Source organism: Schistocerca piceifrons, chromosome 1 (assembly GCF_021461385.2).
Source record: "Schistocerca piceifrons isolate TAMUIC-IGC-003096 chromosome 1, iqSchPice1.1, whole genome shotgun sequence".
Classification (NCBI taxonomy): Eukaryota; Metazoa; Arthropoda; class Insecta; order Orthoptera; family Acrididae; genus Schistocerca; species Schistocerca piceifrons.
In genome coordinates this window covers 470,005,814-470,006,950 of record NC_060138.1, presented here as the reverse complement: position 1 = coordinate 470,006,950, position 1,137 = coordinate 470,005,814, and the positions used below count along the sequence as shown (strand labels likewise).

The window sequence follows — 1,137 nt, the reverse complement described above, 5'->3', positions numbered from 1 at the left end:
GCTCTCCGCACCACAACGCAGTGGCCGACGGCCCTCACTTAACGACCGAGAGCGTTTGCGTAGAGCTGTCACTGAAATAACCGTAGAAATGAACGGGGGAGGGGGGGGGGTTACGAGGAAAGTATCCGTTATGACAGTGCGGCGAAATTTGGCGTTAATGGTCTATGGCAGGATATGACCGACGTGAGTGCTTTTGTTAACAGGATTACATCGCCTGCAGCGCCTCTCCTGGGCTCGTGACCATGTTGGTTGGAGCATAGACGACTGGAAAAACCATGGCCTGATAAGTCCCGATTTCAGTTGGTAGCAGCTGATGGTAGGGTTCGAGTGTGGCCCAGACCCCATGAACGCACGGATCCAAGTTTTCAACAAGACACTGTGCAAGCTCCAGAATGGTGTGGCCTGCGCTTACATGGGGACAGGGTTCTCTCGTCCAAATGAACCGATCATTGACTGGAAATCAATGTTCGGCTATTTGGAGACCGTTTGCGGCCATTCATGGGCATCATGTTCCCAAACAACAATGGAATTTCTATAGAAGACTATATATGAAGATAATTAATTAAAACCCTCAGCTGCCGACAGGTGTTGTTGACATACCTTGATGGGGACAGCTGAAAATGTGTGCCCCGACCGGGACTGGAACCCCGGATCTCCTGCTTACATGGCAGACGCTCTATCCATCTCAGCCACCGAGGACACAGATGAATAGCGCGACTGCAGGGATGGGCAAAAAATCTGTTAGGAACATTAAGTACTGTATGTAGATTGTGGACTGTTGGGAATGCGGGTCTCACGTGAAGCGTGCAAAGGATAAATCAATGCAGTCGCGCTATTCGTCTGTGTCCTCGGTGGCTCAGATGGATAGAGCGTCTGCCATGTAAGCAGGAGATCCAGGGTTCGAGTCCCTGTCGGGGCACACATTTTCAGCTGTCCCTATCAAGGTATGTCAACAACACCTGTCGGCAGCTGAGGGTTTCAATTAATTATCACTTATACACTACTGGCCATTAAAATTGCTACACCAAGAAGAAATGCAGATGATAAACAGGTAATCATTGGACAAATATATTATACTAAACCTGACATGTGATTACAATTCACGCAATTTTGGTGCATAGATCCTGAGAAATCAGT

The 1,137-nt window shown here is 48.5% G+C and overlaps 1 non-coding gene across 1 annotated transcript; it reads left to right on the top strand.

Annotated features, from left to right (window-relative positions):
* Positions 1 to 845: 845 nt before the first annotated feature.
* Positions 846 to 919, top strand: Trnat-ugu. Its single transcript has one exon. It is a non-coding gene; the product is annotated as a tRNA-Thr (tRNA).
* Positions 920 to 1,137: the final 218 nt, after the last annotated feature.